The 12,468-nt window shown below is 42.3% G+C and overlaps 21 non-coding genes across 21 annotated transcripts; all 21 read right to left on the bottom strand.

The window, feature by feature from the left end:
* Positions 1–363: 363 nt before the first annotated feature.
* Positions 364–482, bottom strand: LOC135158714 (5S ribosomal RNA). Its single transcript, XR_010297480.1, has one exon. It is a non-coding gene; the product is annotated as a 5S ribosomal RNA (ribosomal RNA).
* Positions 483–952: 470 nt separating this feature from the next.
* Positions 953–1,071, bottom strand: LOC135158715 (5S ribosomal RNA). Its single transcript, XR_010297481.1, has one exon. It is a non-coding gene; the product is annotated as a 5S ribosomal RNA (ribosomal RNA).
* Positions 1,072–1,541: 470 nt separating this feature from the next.
* On the bottom strand, positions 1,542–1,660 carry LOC135158716 (5S ribosomal RNA). The gene has a single exon (XR_010297482.1). It is a non-coding gene; the product is annotated as a 5S ribosomal RNA (ribosomal RNA).
* Positions 1,661–2,130: 470 nt separating this feature from the next.
* Positions 2,131–2,249, bottom strand: LOC135158717 (5S ribosomal RNA). Its single transcript, XR_010297483.1, has one exon. It is a non-coding gene; the product is annotated as a 5S ribosomal RNA (ribosomal RNA).
* Positions 2,250–2,719: 470 nt separating this feature from the next.
* LOC135158718 (5S ribosomal RNA) lies at positions 2,720–2,838 on the bottom strand. The gene has a single exon (XR_010297484.1). It is a non-coding gene; the product is annotated as a 5S ribosomal RNA (ribosomal RNA).
* Positions 2,839–3,308: 470 nt separating this feature from the next.
* On the bottom strand, positions 3,309–3,427 carry LOC135158719 (5S ribosomal RNA). Its single transcript, XR_010297485.1, has one exon. It is a non-coding gene; the product is annotated as a 5S ribosomal RNA (ribosomal RNA).
* Positions 3,428–3,897: 470 nt separating this feature from the next.
* On the bottom strand, positions 3,898–4,016 carry LOC135158720 (5S ribosomal RNA). The gene has a single exon (XR_010297486.1). It is a non-coding gene; the product is annotated as a 5S ribosomal RNA (ribosomal RNA).
* Positions 4,017–4,486: 470 nt separating this feature from the next.
* On the bottom strand, positions 4,487–4,605 carry LOC135158722 (5S ribosomal RNA). The gene has a single exon (XR_010297488.1). It is a non-coding gene; the product is annotated as a 5S ribosomal RNA (ribosomal RNA).
* Positions 4,606–5,075: 470 nt separating this feature from the next.
* On the bottom strand, positions 5,076–5,194 carry LOC135158723 (5S ribosomal RNA). The gene has a single exon (XR_010297489.1). It is a non-coding gene; the product is annotated as a 5S ribosomal RNA (ribosomal RNA).
* A 470-nt stretch (positions 5,195–5,664) lies between these two features.
* Positions 5,665–5,783, bottom strand: LOC135158724 (5S ribosomal RNA). The gene has a single exon (XR_010297490.1). It is a non-coding gene; the product is annotated as a 5S ribosomal RNA (ribosomal RNA).
* A 470-nt stretch (positions 5,784–6,253) lies between these two features.
* Positions 6,254–6,372, bottom strand: LOC135158725 (5S ribosomal RNA). Its single transcript, XR_010297491.1, has one exon. It is a non-coding gene; the product is annotated as a 5S ribosomal RNA (ribosomal RNA).
* A 470-nt stretch (positions 6,373–6,842) lies between these two features.
* Positions 6,843–6,961, bottom strand: LOC135158726 (5S ribosomal RNA). The gene has a single exon (XR_010297492.1). It is a non-coding gene; the product is annotated as a 5S ribosomal RNA (ribosomal RNA).
* A 470-nt stretch (positions 6,962–7,431) lies between these two features.
* LOC135158727 (5S ribosomal RNA) lies at positions 7,432–7,550 on the bottom strand. The gene has a single exon (XR_010297493.1). It is a non-coding gene; the product is annotated as a 5S ribosomal RNA (ribosomal RNA).
* Positions 7,551–8,020: 470 nt separating this feature from the next.
* On the bottom strand, positions 8,021–8,139 carry LOC135158728 (5S ribosomal RNA). Its single transcript, XR_010297494.1, has one exon. It is a non-coding gene; the product is annotated as a 5S ribosomal RNA (ribosomal RNA).
* A 470-nt stretch (positions 8,140–8,609) lies between these two features.
* On the bottom strand, positions 8,610–8,728 carry LOC135158729 (5S ribosomal RNA). Its single transcript, XR_010297495.1, has one exon. It is a non-coding gene; the product is annotated as a 5S ribosomal RNA (ribosomal RNA).
* A 470-nt stretch (positions 8,729–9,198) lies between these two features.
* On the bottom strand, positions 9,199–9,317 carry LOC135158730 (5S ribosomal RNA). Its single transcript, XR_010297496.1, has one exon. It is a non-coding gene; the product is annotated as a 5S ribosomal RNA (ribosomal RNA).
* A 470-nt stretch (positions 9,318–9,787) lies between these two features.
* Positions 9,788–9,906, bottom strand: LOC135158731 (5S ribosomal RNA). The gene has a single exon (XR_010297497.1). It is a non-coding gene; the product is annotated as a 5S ribosomal RNA (ribosomal RNA).
* Positions 9,907–10,376: 470 nt separating this feature from the next.
* Positions 10,377–10,495, bottom strand: LOC135158733 (5S ribosomal RNA). Its single transcript, XR_010297499.1, has one exon. It is a non-coding gene; the product is annotated as a 5S ribosomal RNA (ribosomal RNA).
* A 470-nt stretch (positions 10,496–10,965) lies between these two features.
* Positions 10,966–11,084, bottom strand: LOC135158734 (5S ribosomal RNA). The gene has a single exon (XR_010297500.1). It is a non-coding gene; the product is annotated as a 5S ribosomal RNA (ribosomal RNA).
* A 470-nt stretch (positions 11,085–11,554) lies between these two features.
* On the bottom strand, positions 11,555–11,673 carry LOC135158735 (5S ribosomal RNA). Its single transcript, XR_010297502.1, has one exon. It is a non-coding gene; the product is annotated as a 5S ribosomal RNA (ribosomal RNA).
* A 470-nt stretch (positions 11,674–12,143) lies between these two features.
* On the bottom strand, positions 12,144–12,262 carry LOC135158736 (5S ribosomal RNA). The gene has a single exon (XR_010297503.1). It is a non-coding gene; the product is annotated as a 5S ribosomal RNA (ribosomal RNA).
* Positions 12,263–12,468: the final 206 nt, after the last annotated feature.

Here is a 12,468-nt window from a genome sequence, read left to right on the forward strand (position 1 = left end):
CGATCTTTCATTGGGTTTGTTTCAGTTTCCATCGGATGCCTACCTACGATAATTTGGAGATATTGTCGTGTTTTTTTTCTTGGATGCGCACCTGTGTGTGACGCAACAATTCACATGATGGTGTAGGCCTTGAACTGCGCGCCTCGTCTCTTGGAGACCCTGTGCTTGCAAACAAACGACTTTCATCATTGCCTTGAATGTCGGACATCAAGCGAAAAGTTTATTCCTGCTCTATTAAAAAGGGTGACGAAGGAGACGAAAAAGACAACAAAAAAGGAGACAAAAGTGATACTATAAAGGAAAACAAATACCAACGACTTAAAATGAAAAAATGAATAAAGGGGCATTTCATGAAGCAAAAAATGCCTACAACACCCGGTATTCCCAGGCGGTCTCCCATCCAAGTACTAACCGAGCCCTATGCTGCTTGACTTCGGTGATCGGACGAGAACCGGTATATTCAGCATGGTATGGTCGTAGGCTCTTGCTCCATCAAAGTCAAGCTATTTGAAGGGATACTATGACGTCATCATCTATTTAATCCCTGTCAGTAATAATATTGGTTGATTGATGTCTTCAGTCATTCCACCGATCTTTCATTGGGTTTGTTTCAGTTTCCATCGGATGCCTACCTACGATAATTTGGAGATATTGTCGTGTTTTTTTTCTTGGATGCGCACCTGTGTGTGACGCAACAATTCACATGATGGTGTAGGCCTTGAACTGCGCGCCTCGTCTCTTGGAGACCCTGTGCTTGCAAACAAACGACTTTCATCATTGCCTTGAATGTCGGACATCAAGCGAAAAGTTTATTCCTGCTCTATTAAAAAGGGTGACGAAGGAGACGAAAAAGACAACAAAAAAGGAGACAAAAGTGATACTATAAAGGAAAACAAATACCAACGACTTAAAATGAAAAAATGAATAAAGGGGCATTTCATGAAGCAAAAAATGCCTACAACACCCGGTATTCCCAGGCGGTCTCCCATCCAAGTACTAACCGAGCCCTATGCTGCTTGACTTCGGTGATCGGACGAGAACCGGTATATTCAGCATGGTATGGTCGTAGGCTCTTGCTCCATCAAAGTCAAGCTATTTGAAGGGATACTATGACGTCATCATCTATTTAATCCCTGTCAGTAATAATATTGGTTGATTGATGTCTTCAGTCATTCCACCGATCTTTCATTGGGTTTGTTTCAGTTTCCATCGGATGCCTACCTACGATAATTTGGAGATATTGTCGTGTTTTTTTTCTTGGATGCGCACCTGTGTGTGACGCAACAATTCACATGATGGTGTAGGCCTTGAACTGCGCGCCTCGTCTCTTGGAGACCCTGTGCTTGCAAACAAACGACTTTCATCATTGCCTTGAATGTCGGACATCAAGCGAAAAGTTTATTCCTGCTCTATTAAAAAGGGTGACGAAGGAGACGAAAAAGACAACAAAAAAGGAGACAAAAGTGATACTATAAAGGAAAACAAATACCAACGACTTAAAATGAAAAAATGAATAAAGGGGCATTTCATGAAGCAAAAAATGCCTACAACACCCGGTATTCCCAGGCGGTCTCCCATCCAAGTACTAACCGAGCCCTATGCTGCTTGACTTCGGTGATCGGACGAGAACCGGTATATTCAGCATGGTATGGTCGTAGGCTCTTGCTCCATCAAAGTCAAGCTATTTGAAGGGATACTATGACGTCATCATCTATTTAATCCCTGTCAGTAATAATATTGGTTGATTGATGTCTTCAGTCATTCCACTGATCTTTCATTGGGTTTGTTTCAGTTTCCATCGGATGCCTACCTACGATAATTTGGAGATATTGTCGTGTTTTTTTTCTTGGATGCGCACCTGTGTGTGACGCAACAATTCACATGATGGTGTAGGCCTTGAACTGCGCGCCTCGTCTCTTGGAGACCCTGTGCTTGCAAACAAACGACTTTCATCATTGCCTTGAATGTCGGACATCAAGCGAAAAGTTTATTCCTGCTCTATTAAAAAGGGTGACGAAGGAGACGAAAAAGACAACAAAAAAGGAGACAAAAGTGATACTATAAAGGAAAACAAATACCAACGACTTAAAATGAAAAAATGAATAAAGGGGCATTTCATGAAGCAAAAAATGCCTACAACACCCGGTATTCCCAGGCGGTCTCCCATCCAAGTACTAACCGAGCCCTATGCTGCTTGACTTCGGTGATCGGACGAGAACCGGTATATTCAGCATGGTATGGTCGTAGGCTCTTGCTCCATCAAAGTCAAGCTATTTGAAGGGATACTATGACGTCATCATCTATTTAATCCCTGTCAGTAATAATATTGGTTGATTGATGTCTTCAGTCATTCCACCGATCTTTCATTGGGTTTGTTTCAGTTTCCATCGGATGCCTACCTACGATAATTTGGAGATATTGTCGTGTTTTTTTTCTTGGATGCGCACCTGTGTGTGACGCAACAATTCACATGATGGTGTAGGCCTTGAACTGCGCGCCTCGTCTCTTGGAGACCCTGTGCTTGCAAACAAACGACTTTCATCATTGCCTTGAATGTCGGACATCAAGCGAAAAGTTTATTCCTGCTCTATTAAAAAGGGTGACGAAGGAGACGAAAAAGACAACAAAAAAGGAGACAAAAGTGATACTATAAAGGAAAACAAATACCAACGACTTAAAATGAAAAAATGAATAAAGGGGCATTTCATGAAGCAAAAAATGCCTACAACACCCGGTATTCCCAGGCGGTCTCCCATCCAAGTACTAACCGAGCCCTATGCTGCTTGACTTCGGTGATCGGACGAGAACCGGTATATTCAGCATGGTATGGTCGTAGGCTCTTGCTCCATCAAAGTCAAGCTATTTGAAGGGATACTATGACGTCATCATCTATTTAATCCCTGTCAGTAATAATATTGGTTGATTGATGTCTTCAGTCATTCCACCGATCTTTCATTGGGTTTGTTTCAGTTTCCATCGGATGCCTACCTACGATAATTTGGAGATATTGTCGTGTTTTTTTTCTTGGATGCGCACCTGTGTGTGACGCAACAATTCACATGATGGTGTAGGCCTTGAACTGCGCGCCTCGTCTCTTGGAGACCCTGTGCTTGCAAACAAACGACTTTCATCATTGCCTTGAATGTCGGACATCAAGCGAAAAGTTTATTCCTGCTCTATTAAAAAGGGTGACGAAGGAGACGAAAAAGACAACAAAAAAGGAGACAAAAGTGATACTATAAAGGAAAACAAATACCAACGACTTAAAATGAAAAAATGAATAAAGGGGCATTTCATGAAGCAAAAAATGCCTACAACACCCGGTATTCCCAGGCGGTCTCCCATCCAAGTACTAACCGAGCCCTATGCTGCTTGACTTCGGTGATCGGACGAGAACCGGTATATTCAGCATGGTATGGTCGTAGGCTCTTGCTCCATCAAAGTCAAGCTATTTGAAGGGATACTATGACGTCATCATCTATTTAATCCCTGTCAGTAATAATATTGGTTGATTGATGTCTTCAGTCATTCCACCGATCTTTCATTGGGTTTGTTTCAGTTTCCATCGGATGCCTACCTACGATAATTTGGAGATATTGTCGTGTTTTTTTTCTTGGATGCGCACCTGTGTGTGACGCAACAATTCACATGATGGTGTAGGCCTTGAACTGCGCGCCTCGTCTCTTGGAGACCCTGTGCTTGCAAACAAACGACTTTCATCATTGCCTTGAATGTCGGACATCAAGCGAAAAGTTTATTCCTGCTCTATTAAAAAGGGTGACGAAGGAGACGAAAAAGACAACAAAAAAGGAGACAAAAGTGATACTATAAAGGAAAACAAATACCAACGACTTAAAATGAAAAAATGAATAAAGGGGCATTTCATGAAGCAAAAAATGCCTACAACACCCGGTATTCCCAGGCGGTCTCCCATCCAAGTACTAACCGAGCCCTATGCTGCTTGACTTCGGTGATCGGACGAGAACCGGTATATTCAGCATGGTATGGTCGTAGGCTCTTGCTCCATCAAAGTCAAGCTATTTGAAGGGATACTATGACGTCATCATCTATTTAATCCCTGTCAGTAATAATATTGGTTGATTGATGTCTTCAGTCATTCCACCGATCTTTCATTGGGTTTGTTTCAGTTTCCATCGGATGCCTACCTACGATAATTTGGAGATATTGTCGTGTTTTTTTTCTTGGATGCGCACCTGTGTGTGACGCAACAATTCACATGATGGTGTAGGCCTTGAACTGCGCGCCTCGTCTCTTGGAGACCCTGTGCTTGCAAACAAACGACTTTCATCATTGCCTTGAATGTCGGACATCAAGCGAAAAGTTTATTCCTGCTCTATTAAAAAGGGTGACGAAGGAGACGAAAAAGACAACAAAAAAGGAGACAAAAGTGATACTATAAAGGAAAACAAATACCAACGACTTAAAATGAAAAAATGAATAAAGGGGCATTTCATGAAGCAAAAAATGCCTACAACACCCGGTATTCCCAGGCGGTCTCCCATCCAAGTACTAACCGAGCCCTATGCTGCTTGACTTCGGTGATCGGACGAGAACCGGTATATTCAGCATGGTATGGTCGTAGGCTCTTGCTCCATCAAAGTCAAGCTATTTGAAGGGATACTATGACGTCATCATCTATTTAATCCCTGTCAGTAATAATATTGGTTGATTGATGTCTTCAGTCATTCCACCGATCTTTCATTGGGTTTGTTTCAGTTTCCATCGGATGCCTACCTACGATAATTTGGAGATATTGTCGTGTTTTTTTTCTTGGATGCGCACCTGTGTGTGACGCAACAATTCACATGATGGTGTAGGCCTTGAACTGCGCGCCTCGTCTCTTGGAGACCCTGTGCTTGCAAACAAACGACTTTCATCATTGCCTTGAATGTCGGACATCAAGCGAAAAGTTTATTCCTGCTCTATTAAAAAGGGTGACGAAGGAGACGAAAAAGACAACAAAAAAGGAGACAAAAGTGATACTATAAAGGAAAACAAATACCAACGACTTAAAATGAAAAAATGAATAAAGGGGCATTTCATGAAGCAAAAAATGCCTACAACACCCGGTATTCCCAGGCGGTCTCCCATCCAAGTACTAACCGAGCCCTATGCTGCTTGACTTCGGTGATCGGACGAGAACCGGTATATTCAGCATGGTATGGTCGTAGGCTCTTGCTCCATCAAAGTCAAGCTATTTGAAGGGATACTATGACGTCATCATCTATTTAATCCCTGTCAGTAATAATATTGGTTGATTGATGTCTTCAGTCATTCCACCGATCTTTCATTGGGTTTGTTTCAGTTTCCATCGGATGCCTACCTACGATAATTTGGAGATATTGTCGTGTTTTTTTTCTTGGATGCGCACCTGTGTGTGACGCAACAATTCACATGATGGTGTAGGCCTTGAACTGCGCGCCTCGTCTCTTGGAGACCCTGTGCTTGCAAACAAACGACTTTCATCATTGCCTTGAATGTCGGACATCAAGCGAAAAGTTTATTCCTGCTCTATTAAAAAGGGTGACGAAGGAGACGAAAAAGACAACAAAAAAGGAGACAAAAGTGATACTATAAAGGAAAACAAATACCAACGACTTAAAATGAAAAAATGAATAAAGGGGCATTTCATGAAGCAAAAAATGCCTACAACACCCGGTATTCCCAGGCGGTCTCCCATCCAAGTACTAACCGAGCCCTATGCTGCTTGACTTCGGTGATCGGACGAGAACCGGTATATTCAGCATGGTATGGTCGTAGGCTCTTGCTCCATCAAAGTCAAGCTATTTGAAGGGATACTATGACGTCATCATCTATTTAATCCCTGTCAGTAATAATATTGGTTGATTGATGTCTTCAGTCATTCCACCGATCTTTCATTGGGTTTGTTTCAGTTTCCATCGGATGCCTACCTACGATAATTTGGAGATATTGTCGTGTTTTTTTTCTTGGATGCGCACCTGTGTGTGACGCAACAATTCACATGATGGTGTAGGCCTTGAACTGCGCGCCTCGTCTCTTGGAGACCCTGTGCTTGCAAACAAACGACTTTCATCATTGCCTTGAATGTCGGACATCAAGCGAAAAGTTTATTCCTGCTCTATTAAAAAGGGTGACGAAGGAGACGAAAAAGACAACAAAAAAGGAGACAAAAGTGATACTATAAAGGAAAACAAATACCAACGACTTAAAATGAAAAAATGAATAAAGGGGCATTTCATGAAGCAAAAAATGCCTACAACACCCGGTATTCCCAGGCGGTCTCCCATCCAAGTACTAACCGAGCCCTATGCTGCTTGACTTCGGTGATCGGACGAGAACCGGTATATTCAGCATGGTATGGTCGTAGGCTCTTGCTCCATCAAAGTCAAGCTATTTGAAGGGATACTATGACGTCATCATCTATTTAATCCCTGTCAGTAATAATATTGGTTGATTGATGTCTTCAGTCATTCCACCGATCTTTCATTGGGTTTGTTTCAGTTTCCATCGGATGCCTACCTACGATAATTTGGAGATATTGTCGTGTTTTTTTTCTTGGATGCGCACCTGTGTGTGACGCAACAATTCACATGATGGTGTAGGCCTTGAACTGCGCGCCTCGTCTCTTGGAGACCCTGTGCTTGCAAACAAACGACTTTCATCATTGCCTTGAATGTCGGACATCAAGCGAAAAGTTTATTCCTGCTCTATTAAAAAGGGTGACGAAGGAGACGAAAAAGACAACAAAAAAGGAGACAAAAGTGATACTATAAAGGAAAACAAATACCAACGACTTAAAATGAAAAAATGAATAAAGGGGCATTTCATGAAGCAAAAAATGCCTACAACACCCGGTATTCCCAGGCGGTCTCCCATCCAAGTACTAACCGAGCCCTATGCTGCTTGACTTCGGTGATCGGACGAGAACCGGTATATTCAGCATGGTATGGTCGTAGGCTCTTGCTCCATCAAAGTCAAGCTATTTGAAGGGATACTATGACGTCATCATCTATTTAATCCCTGTCAGTAATAATATTGGTTGATTGATGTCTTCAGTCATTCCACCGATCTTTCATTGGGTTTGTTTCAGTTTCCATCGGATGCCTACCTACGATAATTTGGAGATATTGTCGTGTTTTTTTTCTTGGATGCGCACCTGTGTGTGACGCAACAATTCACATGATGGTGTAGGCCTTGAACTGCGCGCCTCGTCTCTTGGAGACCCTGTGCTTGCAAACAAACGACTTTCATCATTGCCTTGAATGTCGGACATCAAGCGAAAAGTTTATTCCTGCTCTATTAAAAAGGGTGACGAAGGAGACGAAAAAGACAACAAAAAAGGAGACAAAAGTGATACTATAAAGGAAAACAAATACCAACGACTTAAAATGAAAAAATGAATAAAGGGGCATTTCATGAAGCAAAAAATGCCTACAACACCCGGTATTCCCAGGCGGTCTCCCATCCAAGTACTAACCGAGCCCTATGCTGCTTGACTTCGGTGATCGGACGAGAACCGGTATATTCAGCATGGTATGGTCGTAGGCTCTTGCTCCATCAAAGTCAAGCTATTTGAAGGGATACTATGACGTCATCATCTATTTAATCCCTGTCAGTAATAATATTGGTTGATTGATGTCTTCAGTCATTCCACCGATCTTTCATTGGGTTTGTTTCAGTTTCCATCGGATGCCTACCTACGATAATTTGGAGATATTGTCGTGTTTTTTTTCTTGGATGCGCACCTGTGTGTGACGCAACAATTCACATGATGGTGTAGGCCTTGAACTGCGCGCCTCGTCTCTTGGAGACCCTGTGCTTGCAAACAAACGACTTTCATCATTGCCTTGAATGTCGGACATCAAGCGAAAAGTTTATTCCTGCTCTATTAAAAAGGGTGACGAAGGAGACGAAAAAGACAACAAAAAAGGAGACAAAAGTGATACTATAAAGGAAAACAAATACCAACGACTTAAAATGAAAAAATGAATAAAGGGGCATTTCATGAAGCAAAAAATGCCTACAACACCCGGTATTCCCAGGCGGTCTCCCATCCAAGTACTAACCGAGCCCTATGCTGCTTGACTTCGGTGATCGGACGAGAACCGGTATATTCAGCATGGTATGGTCGTAGGCTCTTGCTCCATCAAAGTCAAGCTATTTGAAGGGATACTATGACGTCATCATCTATTTAATCCCTGTCAGTAATAATATTGGTTGATTGATGTCTTCAGTCATTCCACCGATCTTTCATTGGGTTTGTTTCAGTTTCCATCGGATGCCTACCTACGATAATTTGGAGATATTGTCGTGTTTTTTTTCTTGGATGCGCACCTGTGTGTGACGCAACAATTCACATGATGGTGTAGGCCTTGAACTGCGCGCCTCGTCTCTTGGAGACCCTGTGCTTGCAAACAAACGACTTTCATCATTGCCTTGAATGTCGGACATCAAGCGAAAAGTTTATTCCTGCTCTATTAAAAAGGGTGACGAAGGAGACGAAAAAGACAACAAAAAAGGAGACAAAAGTGATACTATAAAGGAAAACAAATACCAACGACTTAAAATGAAAAAATGAATAAAGGGGCATTTCATGAAGCAAAAAATGCCTACAACACCCGGTATTCCCAGGCGGTCTCCCATCCAAGTACTAACCGAGCCCTATGCTGCTTGACTTCGGTGATCGGACGAGAACCGGTATATTCAGCATGGTATGGTCGTAGGCTCTTGCTCCATCAAAGTCAAGCTATTTGAAGGGATACTATGACGTCATCATCTATTTAATCCCTGTCAGTAATAATATTGGTTGATTGATGTCTTCAGTCATTCCACCGATCTTTCATTGGGTTTGTTTCAGTTTCCATCGGATGCCTACCTACGATAATTTGGAGATATTGTCGTGTTTTTTTTCTTGGATGCGCACCTGTGTGTGACGCAACAATTCACATGATGGTGTAGGCCTTGAACTGCGCGCCTCGTCTCTTGGAGACCCTGTGCTTGCAAACAAACGACTTTCATCATTGCCTTGAATGTCGGACATCAAGCGAAAAGTTTATTCCTGCTCTATTAAAAAGGGTGACGAAGGAGACGAAAAAGACAACAAAAAAGGAGACAAAAGTGATACTATAAAGGAAAACAAATACCAACGACTTAAAATGAAAAAATGAATAAAGGGGCATTTCATGAAGCAAAAAATGCCTACAACACCCGGTATTCCCAGGCGGTCTCCCATCCAAGTACTAACCGAGCCCTATGCTGCTTGACTTCGGTGATCGGACGAGAACCGGTATATTCAGCATGGTATGGTCGTAGGCTCTTGCTCCATCAAAGTCAAGCTATTTGAAGGGATACTATGACGTCATCATCTATTTAATCCCTGTCAGTAATAATATTGGTTGATTGATGTCTTCAGTCATTCCACCGATCTTTCATTGGGTTTGTTTCAGTTTCCATCGGATGCCTACCTACGATAATTTGGAGATATTGTCGTGTTTTTTTTCTTGGATGCGCACCTGTGTGTGACGCAACAATTCACATGATGGTGTAGGCCTTGAACTGCGCGCCTCGTCTCTTGGAGACCCTGTGCTTGCAAACAAACGACTTTCATCATTGCCTTGAATGTCGGACATCAAGCGAAAAGTTTATTCCTGCTCTATTAAAAAGGGTGACGAAGGAGACGAAAAAGACAACAAAAAAGGAGACAAAAGTGATACTATAAAGGAAAACAAATACCAACGACTTAAAATGAAAAAATGAATAAAGGGGCATTTCATGAAGCAAAAAATGCCTACAACACCCGGTATTCCCAGGCGGTCTCCCATCCAAGTACTAACCGAGCCCTATGCTGCTTGACTTCGGTGATCGGACGAGAACCGGTATATTCAGCATGGTATGGTCGTAGGCTCTTGCTCCATCAAAGTCAAGCTATTTGAAGGGATACTATGACGTCATCATCTATTTAATCCCTGTCAGTAATAATATTGGTTGATTGATGTCTTCAGTCATTCCACCGATCTTTCATTGGGTTTGTTTCAGTTTCCATCGGATGCCTACCTACGATAATTTGGAGATATTGTCGTGTTTTTTTTCTTGGATGCGCACCTGTGTGTGACGCAACAATTCACATGATGGTGTAGGCCTTGAACTGCGCGCCTCGTCTCTTGGAGACCCTGTGCTTGCAAACAAACGACTTTCATCATTGCCTTGAATGTCGGACATCAAGCGAAAAGTTTATTCCTGCTCTATTAAAAAGGGTGACGAAGGAGACGAAAAAGACAACAAAAAAGGAGACAAAAGTGATACTATAAAGGAAAACAAATACCAACGACTTAAAATGAAAAAATGAATAAAGGGGCATTTCATGAAGCAAAAAATGCCTACAACACCCGGTATTCCCAGGCGGTCTCCCATCCAAGTACTAACCGAGCCCTATGCTGCTTGACTTCGGTGATCGGACGAGAACCGGTATATTCAGCATGGTATGGTCGTAGGCTCTTGCTCCATCAAAGTCAAGCTATTTGAAGGGATACTATGACGTCATCATCTATTTAATCCCTGTCAGTAATAATATTGGTTGATTGATGTCTTCAGTCATTCCACCGATCTTTCATTGGGTTTGTTTCAGTTTCCATCGGATGCCTACCTACGATAATTTGGAGATATTGTCGTGTTTTTTTTCTTGGATGCGCACCTGTGTGTGACGCAACAATTCACATGATGGTGTAGGCCTTGAACTGCGCGCCTCGTCTCTTGGAGACCCTGTGCTTGCAAACAAACGACTTTCATCATTGCCTTGAATGTCGGACATCAAGCGAAAAGTTTATTCCTGCTCTATTAAAAAGGGTGACGAAGGAGACGAAAAAGACAACAAAAAAGGAGACAAAAGTGATACTATAAAGGAAAACAAATACCAACGACTTAAAATGAAAAAATGAATAAAGGGGCATTTCATGAAGCAAAAAATGCCTACAACACCCGGTATTCCCAGGCGGTCTCCCATCCAAGTACTAACCGAGCCCTATGCTGCTTGACTTCGGTGATCGGACGAGAACCGGTATATTCAGCATGGTATGGTCGTAGGCTCTTGCTCCATCAAAGTCAAGCTATTTGAAGGGATACTATGACGTCATCATCTATTTAATCCCTGTCAGTAATAATATTGGTTGATTGATGTCTTCAGTCATTCCACCGATCTTTCATTGGGTTTGTTTCAGTTTCCATCGGATGCCTACCTACGATAATTTGGAGATATTGTCGTGTTTTTTTTCTTGGATGCGCACCTGTGTGTGACGCAACAATTCACATGATGGTGTAGGCCTTGAACTGCGCGCCTCGTCTCTTGGAGACCCTGTGCTTGCAAACAAACGACTTTCATCATTGCCTTGAATGTCGGACATCAAGCGAAAAGTTTATTCCTGCTCTATTAAAAAGGGTGACGAAGGAGACGAAAAAGACAACAAAAAAGGAGACAAAAGTGATACTATAAAGGAAAACAAATACCAACGACTTAAAATGAAAAAATGAATAAAGGGGCATTTCATGAAGCAAAAAATGCCTACAACACCCGGTATTCCCAGGCGGTCTCCCATCCAAGTACTAACCGAGCCCTATGCTGCTTGACTTCGGTGATCGGACGAGAACCGGTATATTCAGCATGGTATGGTCGTAGGCTCTTGCTCCATCAAAGTCAAGCTATTTGAAGGGATACTATGACGTCATCATCTATTTAATCCCTGTCAGTAATAATATTGGTTGATTGATGTCTTCAGTCATTCCACCGATCTTTCATTGGGTTTGTTTCAGTTTCCATCGGATGCCTACCTACGATAATTTGGAGATATTGTCGTGTTTTTTTTCTTGGATGCGCACCTGTGTGTGACGCAACAATTCACATGATGGTGTAGGCCTTGAACTGCGCGCCTCGTCTCTTGGAGACCCTGTGCTTGCAAACAAACGACTTTCATCATTGCCTTGAATGTCGGACATCAAGCGAAAAGTTTATTCCTGCTCTATTAAAAAGGGTGACGAAGGAGACGAAAAAGACAACAAAAAAGGAGACAAAAGTGATACTATAAAGGAAAACAAATACCAACGACTTAAAATGAAAAAATGAATAAAGGGGCATTTCATGAAGCAAAAAATGCCTACAACACCCGGTATTCCCAGGCGGTCTCCCATCCAAGTACTAACCGAGCCCTATGCTGCTTGACTTCGGTGATCGGACGAGAACCGGTATATTCAGCATGGTATGGTCGTAGGCTCTTGCTCCATCAAAGTCAAGCTATTTGAAGGGATACTATGACGTCATCATCTATTTAATCCCTGTCAGTAATAATATTGGTTGATTGATGTCTTCAGTCATTCCACCGATCTTTCATTGGGTTTGTTTCAGTTTCCATCGGATGCCTACCTACGATAATTTGGAGATATTGTCGTGTTTTTTTTCTTGGATGCGCACCTGTGTGT

This window comes from Lytechinus pictus, unplaced genomic scaffold (genome assembly GCF_037042905.1).
Source record: "Lytechinus pictus isolate F3 Inbred unplaced genomic scaffold, Lp3.0 scaffold_98, whole genome shotgun sequence".
Taxonomy (NCBI): Eukaryota; Metazoa; Echinodermata; class Echinoidea; order Temnopleuroida; family Toxopneustidae; genus Lytechinus; species Lytechinus pictus.